The 13,473-nt window shown below is 44.9% G+C and overlaps 1 long non-coding RNA gene across 1 annotated transcript in view; it reads left to right on the forward strand.

The window, feature by feature from the left end:
- Positions 1–1,250: 1,250 nt before the first annotated feature.
- The window catches only part of LOC104142428 (uncharacterized), a 30,795-nt gene continuing 18,572 nt past the window's right edge, over positions 1,251–13,473 (forward strand). The window contains exon 1 of the long non-coding RNA XR_693708.2: positions 1,251–10,181. This is a non-coding gene — a long non-coding RNA (uncharacterized lncRNA). The remainder of the gene's footprint in view (positions 10,182–13,473) is intronic.

Here is a 13,473-nt window from a genome sequence, read left to right on the forward strand (position 1 = left end):
ATTCTTTGCTCCGCAGTCTTGTGGTCTGCCTTTCCTCTGAAAAGTTACTGTGTGCAGGCAAATCAGAGCATTGCCTGTAATGTTAAATGATGCTATAAGTGAATATATTCACTAAAAGAAGCACCCGTTTTTATATTTACATTGGAAGCCTTTTGATCAAACTATGGCTCAGTTTAGAGTTTAAAAGGTGCAATCAGGTCACAGCCACTCAGCTGCCTGGTCTTTTAAAGCAATGCTCTATGCAAATAGAAATTTTCATGATTTTTTTTTTTCCCCAAGAAATTCTAAGACGGAAATACTAATCTCTGTCAACTTCATGCCATTTAATATTTCCCTTGAGTTTTGGAAAGTGGAGATAGTATCATGGAGCTAAAACAGGCACTATTTGAGAAGAGAAACTTTCTAGGAAATTAGGTTGCCTGACCTTCTAGTTATATTATCCAAGGATGTGTAAAAACAAGAGTGCAATCAGCACTTTAAAAGTTCTCTTTCGCACTCCTAGAATATGTATTTAAATATCCAAGTGATTTCCTGCCACCGCTTGCGTGTATTATTTTTCATCTTGGCTGTGTCTATGGGAAATGAGGGTTACATTCCCATGAGAAACCATGGATTGGTTGATATGTGTCATCTGCTAAAAAGGAACAGGGAAAACACTTCCTCCAAGGATGCTTATTGCCTCTCTAGGTACTGCCTGTGCTGCAGGATCAAAAAATGTGCAGAGGGTTACTGAACAGGTTGTACAGTGACAAAATGGGACTTTTCCAGTAAAATCAACTTGCATGCAGCGAGGATGAGTGATCAGGGAGTTACCAGTTGAATGCCTGAAGCCATAGAGCCTCATCAGGCTGCGTAAGCTTAACAGTTGTGTAGATTTCTAAGGCAAGAAAGCAGCTGCTTTCCAGGATGACTGTGGAAGTTTAAGCAGACAACTCTGCCGGTCAGCGTAGGCCCCCAGGTACTATACTGCTGACAAGTGGGTGTCCAGAGCCTAATGACTGCAGGTGTTCCCAAGGGTGGTGTCCTGGATGTCCTGGCAAAGTCCCAGCCTGGGTAGGTTTATTCTCACGCAAGGATTCTCACTTCAGGTCTCCCATGGAAATTAAAGCTGGCATTTTTTTTTCCTCCAGGTTTTTGATTTATTCCTTCAGTGGCTGTTCTTTCTGGATGGTGTCTCCCTTCCCTGCTCCTGAAGGAAGGAAAAAAATAAGGAAGAGAGGAGCAAGGAAAAGAGTGAATGGTAGGCAAATTTCTGTCAGGTTTGGGTTTTATTTTAAAGTAAAGATGCTACAGAAATGACCATGGAATGAGTGGTTTGTGTGAAAGTTGTCATTTTATTTGAATGTTTTTTTTATTTTCTTTGTTTCTTATGAAAGCCTTTTTTTGGTGTGGGGAGGAGGAGGCATTTTCAATAGGAAAACACTTAGTGGTCTATCTGAAAGCCATTAAATTTTACAGTTTTTTAACCCAGTGAGTGTCTACCACTTAGATGCTGCAAGGCAGATTTCTGCTCTTTATACAGCCAAAAGGTGGTTGCTGGAATAAGCCTGTCCAGTTGTATCACTTCATTCAGTGCAGGGAGCTCGGGGGGTAATTTTATTTCACCACCACACGCCTCACTTTCTACTCATTGGGCCAGGACCTCAGCGGATACACACTGTACCCGAGGTCAGTGTGGCTGACCCAATTTATGTTGCCAGAGCGTTTCACTTGCTCGGTCTCCTGCCCAGCTCTGTTTGGTAGCGTTTGTCCCAGAAATCTCCAGCTCTGCTATTACTGTGTTTGAGGGCTATAAAGTTAAACGTTACAGCGGGAGACAGACCCTATTTTTCAGTGGGGAAAATCCACATCAACTTCACTATTCAGTCATGAATCATGATGTGTGCGTTGGCAATGTGCCTGTTGGTGTACGAGGCTTTTGAGACAAATAAGACTATTTCTCCTTGAGTAGAAGGATTCATGTTCATTTATCACAAGCAACAAATGCTCACTCCCTCCATAACCTGGGTGATTGGTTGGCTTCTCAGTAGTCACCTCTCCTTCCTCAATCTGTGGGCATTACCTTAAGTGTGCTTGGCAGCAGTAAAATGCAGTTGTTCTTTAACTTAAACGGCTCATAACTCACCTGTAAGGGAAACTCCACTATTTGTTCAAATGACTATTAAACCCATCACTTCCTGTGGCAGCTATTGGAGCAAGTTTTGATTTAACCTAGCAGATCTTAGAAAAGGAAAAGAAAGCTTCTGAGAACATCATTGTTTAGGACCTCCTCAGCAAACTCGATCAAAACCAGTTGGACATTTAAGCCGCCTACAGTAAATTAGTTGCCCTGTAACAATCAGAGGCCAGGGTGCGTTGTGGAGCATAGACGCTTATTCCTGTGGTTTCCGTTAAGGGATAGTGATAGTGTGAATCAGGCAGTTGGAGCAGCCAAATGTTAAAGCTTTCTTGGGAACCAGCTTAGAGGAAATGACACCTTTCCTTTGAAAGCAACTTATTTTCTGTCTGTCCTGCGGGGCCTGTGGAAGACTGTCCTCTGGGCAGTGCGTGGCTGAGGACTGTGTGGAGCAAGCCTGCATCTTGGAAGATGTTGATGAGGAGTTAGATGAGGCTACTTACCCATTCAGGCTACTGCCTAAAACACATCAATGTGTTTGCACCTGGTGCCTGCAGAGGGACTGTTTTTGTGTGACACCAGCTCCTTTTGGCACTCAGTGGGGATGAATAGACTTCTGGTGCTACAGATTTTGCCATTTATTCATGGTTCCTTGTAGCAATTCACACCTAATTCACAGAGTCCTAGGTCTGCTCCCTGCTCCCTTTTCCTGCCTGGTGGGAAGTAACCTGCCTTGAGCTGTTCCGTTCAAACAAGGGCAGCAGGACCCCTTCCTGCCAGAAATCATTTCCTTAAGTCTGCTTTTTAGGGGAGAAAGTGCAGGCCTGGGCGCTTGGCTGAGGTGTCTGGAGACCAGGAGTTAAATAAGTTGCCTCATGTCACTGCCCTCAGCTTGTTTTACATGATTAGGACAAAACTCCCTATGACTTTGGCTGTAATAAGAAAAAAAAAAATGAAACAAGAGCCTCTGGAGGGTAGAAATATGAACTGGGTTAGTGCTTAATTAAGTTGCCTATTAACAGTTGTGTAGCAGGCTGGAAGAATTTCAGTGGAGCAATTAAAGCAAGGAGCTATCTTCTCGGCTTCCCACCACCTCTGGGGACACTGTCAAGAATGGGAAGCTTCTCAGATCATGTGCTGTTTATTTTGCTCTTTCCAGCTTGTTAAAAATTGTTCTAAATTTGGGATGTGGCAGATGTTCAAAGACCCGTTTGTTTCCACGCTGCAGTAGAGTGATGGTTGTCTGGCACAGGCTAGCGTCAGAAAGAAATAGGAATTGCCATTCTGACCCTGTAAAAGGCCTCCTGTTTCCTATAGTTTCTCTGTGTTGCTCCCTGAGAAGGAAGGGTTTTGACGGCCGAGGCTGCAGCTCCGTGCTGAAGAGCTGTAGGAGACAGAGGTACAGTGGTTTGACACACAGGACAGCCAGCCGGCATCAGCTCACAGCACATGGGTTTGAAAGTGATGTCCTGGTGTGGGGTATGGGGATGTGATGTGGGGTTGGAGGGAGATATGTATTGAATGAGCCTGCTGAAGGCTTAGCTAATGGACGAGTTGGTCAGTGCTATTGTCCCTCTTCTCTTGGCTGCTCGGGGTAGGGCTGCGATTAGAGGAAGCTTGATTTCCTTTTCTCCTTTACTCCTAAATGGTCCCTCTGGAGGCAGAGCAAACCACACTGGTCTCTCCAAACGCTGAGCAGCTCTTTTGAAAGTAAAATGGTCAAACACCTACCTGCAGAACATTGGGTGCAGGACCTTCATGTCTGGGTTCAGTCCACTGAAATACAGTGCACACAGCTGGGGCTGAACTGGCTCCTCTGAATATTGGCTGGGCTGTCAGTGTCCCTCTGACCTTGCAGCTCTCTTGGGGCTCATTTTGGGCTAATGCTTCCTGATCTCCAGACAGACAGCCATCGCTAAAAAGTTCAAAACAGTGCTTGAGAGGAGCGTCAGCTACAAATGACAATATCCGTTGCATCCCACAGCTGACCAAGCCAAACGCAGTCTTCAGTCCAAACGTGTTTTGTCCCAACCTAATGCTTTCTTGGCAGAGATGATGCAAACATACTGTTGCAGTCAGTAAATGGAGTAATTTCTTTACTCAAGAGGGTGCCTCAAAGAAACTCCCAGTTGAATCCCCACCCAGGAGAGATACTTGAATTTAAATAAGTGTAATAGAAACTTAGTTTAGTTCAGTTTAGTTTAGTTTATTTGGGTAAGAGACTCCCCATTACCGTTGGGAATGCTGTCTCAAAGCGTCTGTTTTCAGATTATTATTGAGATAACCTGGAAATTGGTCAGAAGTTCGCATCAGGCCATTTGAGATAGCAGAGTGTAAAACATGGAACGAAAGACAATTGAAGGATTTAGAAACTGCACACATAAAAATGATAACGACAGAGGTCTAAATTCATCTAACGAGCCAGTGGCTGGGTCAAGACAGACCCTTGTATCTCCTGACTCCAACCCAGCGCCTGATCATGGGGCGAATGTTGCTAGTGTGTGTAACTCTGAAAGTTATCCTGACTGCAAGTAGAAGGAACACACAGGGGCCAACAGAGAGCAGCCTAAATCGTAAGAGAGGCCTGAGGGCTGGTGAAGGCTGAAGGAGAGTTTTGGTTTCTCAGGCATAAGGCTGCCCGTCCCTCACGTGGCTGTGGTGGGATGTGCGGTCCTCAGAGCCACCTGCCTCAGCGCCGCTGATTGTTGGCTCTCGTGGAGCGTGGGCTCCTGGGACACCTCGCTGCCTTGCTCCTGCTGGTCACCATCGGCTGAGCTATTTTCTCCCTCGGAGTGGTTTTCCCTTTGGAGACCACATGTACACCAGGTGATATGAAAAGGGATGATGTTTGATGGCATTTGAGGAAAAAAATGGAATCAAATTCTTTGTCCATTTTTCACGTACCTGTCAGTGACTTGCTTTGGCTCGTGGTGTCCCTGGAGCCTTTAGCCCTCAGCGACGGGTGTCAGTTCCCCTCCTGTGTGTGTGTTCAGCTCTGAGCCTTTCTTACAGCAGTCACTGGGGCAGTTTATATGGACCAGCAGCTAAGCGAGTGCAAAGTCCCGTCCCCTTTGAGTGCGAATGACTTGTGCTTAAAAACTGGTATGGGACTGTGGCCCGCTGGAGCCTGCTTGTTGTAAACAATCTCCCAAAATGGAGCACTAGCTGACCGGAGAGGGTCTACCATGAACCTTTGATATCTCCTCTCTTACCTCCAGCAGCACTGACATCAAGGTACTGCAATTTCCAGCACACGATCTCAGTGCCTTTCTTTTTAAGAAAGGACATCATGTTAAGCAATCCTGGTTTGGGAGTCTCAGAAGCTGCACTAAGTACCCTGGTCTCCATGTTCCCATTCCCCTCGCATGGCTCCGCGTGTCCTCTCTCCTGTACAGATGCCTCTCTTTGCTCTGTGTCTGAGAGAGGACTCGGAGAGCATCCTTTGCTTCCATTTGCATTTGGATCACATCTTCCAATAAACACTACCATTCCTCTTGAGATTTGAATAGAAAATGAGCTAGGGAATTTCAGACGAAGGTAGCATTAGTTTAGAGCACAAAAGACTTAGGGGAGGGCTTAAGGAGCTTGGAGCAGTTGTGAGAACATCTCTATTCATATCTGAACAGGCAGCTGGGCTAAGTGCAAAGTTGAGGTAAGTGTCCTCTTCCCCTGGTGTGCTATTAATATTTAGGTCTGATCTTCAATTATTCATTTCTTTGGGGTGTGCTTTTATCGTCTCAGTGCTACAAGATTAGCTTGTGCACCTTCTCCAGCCACTCAAAAACCAACTTTTCATAAATGCCCCAGTGCATGCTGTGGGGCAAGTGGGGATCCCCTGCATGTTGGCAGCCTTTGTGCCACCTAACAACCCTCTGTCATGGTACAGTGGAAGCAAAAAGGTTTTTCTAGGCAGGCGAGCAGAAAGTTTGGGCTGTTCCTACTGCCCCTGCGGCACGTGCAGAGAGGGGCTGAGTAAAGCAAGGCAGGAACGGGTCTCTGATGCACGAGGAGGACTAGCAATCTTATTGCTCCCTCCAAGCAAGGTCAGGGCTTATCACATTGATCACATTCAGTTTTCTGCCCTCGGATGCGAGACGCAGTGTCTGGGTGAGATGTGCTGTCCTCTGCGCCACCTGCCCCCAACAGTGTCCAGCTCCGTCACAACTGTACCGTCCCTGTGCAGCAGCTGCCAGTGCAGCGCTGACTTGTTCCCACCGATAACACCATCTGCTGAGGCTGGATGGAGGATGTCAGCCCAGGGTGTAACCTCGTCTTCTTCCCAGTGCCAGTGCTCTGCATAGGCTCATGTGAGGTGGAGAAGATAAGGTAGCTTTGCCCCACATCCTCTCCAACAGTTTAGAGGTGAGGAGGTGATTTTGGGAGCAATCTGATTTTTTTAAAAGGCCAAGGACTGTGCTATTCTATTTCTCTCCTGATTACCCTCTTCCACTGCTATGTGAACCAGGCTATTTCCCTATTAGCCTGGGGTGTACTCAGTGGATTGGGCCAGTCTGACACAATAGCGGAGGCTGCAAGTGGGCCTGGCCATTTCCTGCTGTCAGAGCTACGTAGGAAGGTATGGGCCTCAGAAGGGTGATGTATTGGTGATTGCGGATAGAGCAGGGAAGTAGTACTTTGGTCGGAGTGGTGAACATCCCTGCGCCTAGCTTTGTAGGTTCTCAGTTCAGAGCGCGTGTGGCAGGGAGACCCATGGGGCCTGCAGCAGAGGGTGGAGGGGAGAGTGGGTGCAGACTAGAAGGAACTGCAGGGCCAGCCACCCTGATCCTTGGTGAAGGGACCCCCCTGCAAAAATCTGGGGGTCATTTCTTCATTGAAGAGTCGTGCTGAGGGATGCAAGGTAACAGAATCCTTCTCAGTTAGACCAGCATCTGTGCAGGGATGGATAGTCCTTCACAAACTCATCGTTAGGTAATTCGTCAATTATAAGACTTATTACGTAAATGATGCAATTGCCTGGCATAGGAGTCAGAAGTCATATATGTGTACAGTACGTTCGGCACAGATGTTTGTTCCAGCAACCCCCAACACTTGCTAGCCCCACGCGGATGTGGTGGTTAAGTATTGATTCAAGGTAAAGAACAGCACTTGTTGCTTCAATGACATTTCCTACAGGTTTTCTTAGAGGTCTCCAGTCAGGGAACAGTGACTCCACCATGCTACAGTGACTGGAGGGATGGAGGGAGAGAGCTAACACACCTCTGGTGAGATTGCAGCCGCAGGTGTTTTGGCTAAGACGACCAAATGTTATTTTGAAATGGCAGAGAGTGCAGGCTCAGAGCACATGCTCTTTTCTCTCCTTTCATGTTTCAGCTCAGGACCTTACACAGAGTCTTTGCTGTGTTCGTCACAAGTTACCACCTTTAGTGCAAATGTGTTGCATCTGACGAGGTGCAGCACAGTAACAGCTTTGAAAACAGGGACTTCACTAAACTGCGCCCTGCAGAGAACGCCACTGAATGTGTTTAAATGATGCAAACTGAATATAGGAAAATTGTTTTTTGTAGGGTAACGGTAAGGAGAATGAGAAAATCCCACAGGCATGAGTCTTCTTTGTCCTGCCTTCAAAAAAGGTGACCAAGCCACTGTGACTGCAGACCTCCTCCTTTTTCTAGCCTGGATGCCCTAGAACCCATAGCAGGCACCAGGCAAACATGACACCTCGTGGGTGTTAACGAGATGGTCAGTGCCTGAGCCACGCAGGGAGGACCTTCATTCAGCTTATTGCTTGGCTGTCGCCTGGGGCCGGCTAAGCCTGCTCCACAGGGCTCTGTGTTTGCTAGCATTGCTGGAGCAAAAACTCCAGACCAACTCCATACGCTTCCATTAACCTTGGCACAGCCAGCTCATTTGTCTGAGTTGTGGACAAATCGAAGTAAGCTGTGATTAAATACTCAGAATTATTGACATCTGCACTATGAATACCTGACTTGTTAATAGCACATCTTCCTGTTGAATCACAAGGACTGACAGTCATTTTGCTAAAATAAGGATAATCAAATTGCACATTTCTGAGCACAGCTTGATCAGGTCAGGGTCTGGGAAGAATTCTTTTCTATTTGCCCAAATATTCTTTTTATTTAATTAAGTCAACTATAGAATTGTCCTTCCAATTTTCCCTTCAGAAGCCTGCGCTATTTTAAGAAGCACATGAGCACAATACTGCAGCAATCACTGTAATTTCAGAGCTGGCCAAAGCAAGGGGTGGACAGGAAATCTTCATTTTCTGTCTTTTGAAAATATTTGACAGGGTTATTCTTTTCTGTCAGTTTTGAACTGGGATGAGAAGATAAGGCCGTGAGAAGCGTTGCTAACCAAAAACCTGTAAAAGTTATTGTGCTGAAAAAAGTGACACGAATCAAAACATTTCATGTTCATTGTTTCAGAAAATGTTATGTAAATAATGACATTTCTAACTGAATTTAACTGGTAGGATTAGTTTTTAAGCAAAAAAAATTTTTTTATTTAGAAGTTGGTAATTTTCCATTTAGAAATTGTCAAACCAAGGCATTCTGACAATTTTTGAAACAGTGTTAAAGTACTCTTTTGATATGAAACTGATCAAACCTTGCTCTCTCCTATGTACAGATTGAATGTCAAAGAAGTGGAATTTCTCAGTTAAGAAAACAAAACCAAGCTCAAAAATTTTGCTGAAAGATTTCTGAGTCAGTAGGTGTACAACTCCTGAGAAGCAGAAGTAGCAGCTAAGAAACATCAAACTGTCTGTTTGTCCTACTGAACCGAGCCACTGGAGCTACTAACCTGTGTTTGCTTTCTAGTCAATGGAGAAATCGGCAACCCCAGAAATGATTCAGCATACTTGTGACTTGAAGTGTCCTTCTTGATATTGATGCCTATTGATAGGTGTTGATACCTTTTGTTCTTGACAGCTTTCAGTCTCCAGACTTGTTTTGCTCTTGGTAGGCATCCAAGCCTATTGAACATTGATCCAGGTCAATATTGAGAGGTATTGATGCTTATTGATTTCCATATCTATTGATAGGTATTAATAGGTGTTGACTGTTATCGACTTATCGATAGGTATGGATATCAGTAGGGTTGGTGGTTATTGCCTTGTCTTTCTCCGCTGACTTACTTGACAAGCAGACAAGGCTTCTCTCTGTCATCTTGAGCACATCATTAGAGCTAATTGAAGTAGATAAAGCCATGTTCAAGTGACTAGCCAAGACCTGAGTGGCATTAAGACCTCTCCTTCTCTTAGGGCAACGCTTTCCACCTTGAACCTTCACCAGTCTTCCTTTGTGAGTAACGTTGTGTTATCAATTCCGAAGTACCTATATCATTTAGAAAGTTCTCAACTATTCATATTTAAAAAATGTTTCAAATACATACTGATTCACTCAAACTATACACCCATTGCCCTTAATCAAATTTTGAGTGCAACTGGATTAAAAATGCTAGCGTAACTGTGGGCTGACCCAGACTTTGGCATCCGCAATCTGGTAGCACCATAAGCCAGTTCTGATATTAACTAACAGACTGCATCCCCTGTCTACTAATATAAGCTAGCTGTGAGAATACGTATTTCTTTTAACCTCTCATCTGGATTATGGCAAGGCAATTTAAAAGGGCTTGCCACCTGGGGCAGAAACATCTGCTGATGTTACTGTCTTTGGGTGTTGTCACAGGGGGATGAGAACAAGGTTTCCACCTGGCAAAGCAAATAACCCTGGGCACTGATACTTTTGCAGTTCCTTCACTGAAGGCCATGAGTAATTGTACCTGCACGCCTTGCAGCGCATGGGATGTTAGAGATGTCTCATAGTGTTAAGCGTTTCTCGCTGCTTGCTAGTCAGATGGCATTGCCCTGCTTCTGCTGCAGAGCTGAGGTGACAGGAGACAGGTGCCTGTGCTCTGGCCTTGCTTAAAAAATAGCCCCTTTTCAGAACTGCACTGTTTAAAGAGGCCTTTTATTATTCCTTTCACAGGCACAAAGTTTGCCGTTTTTGCAACACTCCATCGTGCAGTTGCCTTGCAGCCACCAGTGAGTCAGTGACACAAATTCCTCCTGGACAGGAAGCAATAGGTAAGACAACCTTTATTTAGGATAACCAGCCCCTTATGAAACCAGGAATATGCACCTTGAAAGCATTGTTAATTGTGGTACTATGGGCAACCTGACTGAGACACATACTCAGCTGCCTTGTCCTTCCTCACAGGGTCTTCCCTCCAAAAGCTGTAAACCTATTTTATAATGAAGTCTCCGTAGCCACAAGGGGGCTTAGCAGGATTCAGTGCTTAATTGCCAAGTATGGCTGGATACTGTTTTTTTGTGCTGCTTCTTGCTCCTGGAGCATTGATTGTGATGTCTTATCGACTTCAGATTCTGAGAGTGACCCAAGCTGAGAGCAAAGGAGATGCCAGTAGTCAAGGAGGAGGTTCTGTGGACCCCGGCCGAGGGGTGAGGAGAGGGGCACTGAACAGAAATTGTAACTGGCAGTAAATGCTGGCGACTAGAAATTAATGTTGATTTTAACTGTCAGCTCTCAATAAAAATAAACCTTGACTCCTACCAGACCTAATTATAAAGTCATATGGACCTTAGGATCATTGCCTAAGTACATGGCACTCTGCTTCCATCTGGAGAGGACAGAGTAATGCCTGTCCAGCTTGTTGAGGTTGATGTGGATTGAAAGATGGAGATTATGTGACTCTAGCGCTCTAGCAAGGGATGTTGGCACTGTCAAAGTGTGGGCTGGACCCAGGAAACAGCCTTGCCCAGGGAATAACCTCACTGTATCAGTTTAGCCTGCTCTGTCCTGTCACTCCTGTCCTGGGATGGAAGATGGCTCCAAGGCGGGGCTTACCCTCCTCTGCTTGTACTCTTACTCCTGAGCTGTGTTAGTCACGTTAAGAAGAGCTGGCACATCTATCTTTTCCCATGCCAAAAGATAAAGACTTTTTCCTTCCTGCCCTGGAGCTCTGCAAAGCCCTATGTGCACCCCTCAGTCCTTGATCCTTCAAATGCCAGCTCCAGTCCTGCAGAATCACGCTAGCTTTCTCTTCTGGTTTGAGTTTTTTTCTAACACATTTTCTGGGCCTTTCAAGTTCTGCAAGGCTTATTCTGAGCTCCAAGCAACGTGTGGAGACAGCTAGGAGTAGATATTCTCCCAGGGCACAAGAACTCTGGAGATGGGCCTTGTGAGCCTGAAGATACAAAGTTATCATGCAATAGGTATAATGATGTGCTGCTGTGCATATGTGAGTCCACAGCAGATCTGGATAAGTGGGAAAGGTCTCCAAAACAGTAGGAGGCTTTTCTGTAAGGGCATTCTGGCTCTGTTTATTCCCACCATTGGAGGGGAAAGCCTATCTGACAGATCTCAAAGGGAAGGTAGCTTTAAATTGTATCAGATATGCATGCAGGCAGGTTATTCTTCTAAAATTGCCTTTTTGTCACAAGAATTTGTTTTAATGACTGGATGACAATACTCTGTGTATGTGAGGGTTCTTAGTCACTAGATCGCAGGTTAGTCTTCATCAGTCGAGGGCCCAGTTAGACCTACAGCAGAAGAGGATGGGATCCCAAGTTAAGGTGAAAGAATTGTAAGAATCCAGAAAAGATCAAGTTGAATCAAGAGAAGACACTCACTGGCACCAGAAAACTAGCAGAAACAAAACTAACCTGATAATAACCCTGGACTAGAGCACATTCCCATTACCTTTTAAAGAATAAGGCAAGTGACCTTTAGGCTGCTAAGATCAAGCAGTTAAAACTACATCTCATAATTATAGGGTTTTTAATACAAGCCAGCCCACCATTAATAGCAGTCTGTCTGGCATTAAAAATTGTACTGCAGATGCATGATTTTTCCGGTTTGAAACATCCATAAATGCAGTTTTAATCTGCTGTAGAGCTAGAAATAGTTGCTATGAGGATGTTTTGCATTCAGTGTATTTATTGACATGAAAAAATCAACAAGAATTAATTAAAAGTAATTAATTCAGGTCAGAAACATGCAAATGCTGAATGGAAGCACAAAACCCACGTATGGCAAAACCATAGTTTGGTTCCTTGTTTTCTGACAAACAGGAAAAAAAAGAACCAGTGGGAAAAATCCTTGGAGTCATCACCTCACAGCAAAACCTTTTTAAAGAGAGGGAGAACACAGTTCCTTTACGGCGTCTAGTTTGAAATGAAAGTGCTGGTAGGAACCGGAGGATCCAGAATGGGTTTTGAGGTGAATGACAAACCTGGTAAGGAGGGAGACCTGGAGGTGACAGCGGACATGTGTTGGACATGAAGTACTGGCCAGGCAAATCAGAGTTGTTTGGAGACTTCGCGCCTAGGAGATCTGAACCGAATCCTACCCAACGAGAATGCAGGGGAGCTCCTTATACTAGTGAGACAGCATCATCTATCCCTGCCCTGTGCATTGCGTATTGAATAAGACTCTGTGAATAAGATGCTGTGGCAGTTAGTACCCTGCTTTTGAGAAGCAAACATTGACTTATTCTGTAATACGTCCCAGCTGGGAAAAACAGACTAGACCATTGAGACAGTAGAAACAGTGAGTGTACAAAGAAATGAATGCAAAAATGACTCTGAGATGTATCACTTTTTTATCCAGTTACTGGTATAAACCCCCAAGTCTATAATATTAAATCAGAGCATCAAAGAGATAGCTTATGCTAATTTAATTACAGGCAGCATCCTGGTGCACATGAATAAGGAGCAGAATTAATACTGTGCACCTCTGACTAATTTTGCCTGCAGTGGGTGTGCTAAGGCTGGGATGCTCTGAGGCACCCATAGCTCTATTTGCTTTTCAGGCCAGGAGTATCCCTCCATGCTCCACGAAAACTAGGCAGGGCCAAACTTCATGCTTTTTGGTCACAAACCTGGCATGCTCTGTGAATAAATGCCATCACTGGCACAACCTGGGGACCAGTTTGTCCATCTGTGTTAGAGAATTAGAAGTCTTTGGCTGCCTTTGCTTCCAGTTGGGAAGGAAGGGAGAGGTTTCTTAAACATCGTTATAAGCAAGACTGAATGCAGTTTTAATGTGAAGAAAGTAAAACAGGAATAAATTGCAGCATAGAGAAAGTTCTTAATCTTGATCTTTTTCCGGGCAGAGAAAGCACTAAGCACCAGCGCTTAGAACAGGCAACTCAATGCTCTCTCTAAGAAGACTGCGGTAATACCTTCTGCTGATAAGTAGTAGGAAGAGCCAGACATTTGCTGGATGGTGCATGTAACTTGCTGCTATTAGACTAAAAAGGCATATGGAGTATGTGAGCCCCTTTGCAAAGAAAACTGATTGTATGCAGAGATGTCTGCGTTCTGCAGGCAGATTGAGGCACTTGGTCACAAGGCC

Source organism: Struthio camelus, chromosome 7 (genome assembly GCF_040807025.1).
Source record: "Struthio camelus isolate bStrCam1 chromosome 7, bStrCam1.hap1, whole genome shotgun sequence".
NCBI classification, from domain to species: Eukaryota; Metazoa; Chordata; class Aves; order Struthioniformes; family Struthionidae; genus Struthio; species Struthio camelus.